Source organism: Haliaeetus leucocephalus, unplaced genomic scaffold (genome assembly GCF_000737465.1).
Source record: "Haliaeetus leucocephalus isolate CR32 unplaced genomic scaffold, Haliaeetus_leucocephalus-4.0 Scaffold395, whole genome shotgun sequence".
In the NCBI taxonomy this organism is placed as follows: Eukaryota; Metazoa; Chordata; class Aves; order Accipitriformes; family Accipitridae; genus Haliaeetus; species Haliaeetus leucocephalus.
The window spans coordinates 8357878-8358200 of record NW_010972831.1 but is presented as its reverse complement, the minus strand read 5'-3'; the positions used below and the strand labels follow the sequence as shown (position 1 = coordinate 8358200).

Genomic DNA, 323 nt, shown 5'->3' with positions numbered 1-323 from the left:
GCCGGGCTGCACGTGGGCTTGGCGGGGCGGCGGGCGGGACCGGCACCGGCACCCGGGAACCTGCTCCGGACCCCCCGTAAGTACCGCCGCGGGGCCGTCGTCCGGCCCTCCGGGGGAGCGGCGGGGCCCGCTGCCCCGGTCTGTCAGCCGGCCGGCTCCCCTCGGCGTGGGGCCCGCCGCTCCCGGTCCGGTCCCGAGCGGGGAGCCGGGGGGTGGTGGTGCTGGCCGCCCCGGTTCTCCCCGCCGGCTGCTCTCGTTAGGCCGCGGCGGCGAGCGGTCCCGCACAGCCCGGTTGCGCCCAAGGTCAGCGCCGCCGCGCTCGG

The 323-nt window shown here is 81.7% G+C and overlaps 1 protein-coding gene across 1 annotated transcript in view; it reads left to right on the top strand.

Moving 5' to 3' along the window:
* The first annotated feature begins 15 nt into the window (after positions 1-15).
* AKAP1 (A kinase (PRKA) anchor protein 1) overlaps positions 16-323 on the top strand; it is a 25558-nt gene continuing 25250 nt past the window's right edge. The window contains exon 1 of the mRNA XM_010573834.1: positions 16-76. The gene's annotated coding sequence lies outside the window, so the exon portion shown is untranslated. The remainder of the gene's footprint in view (positions 77-323) is intronic.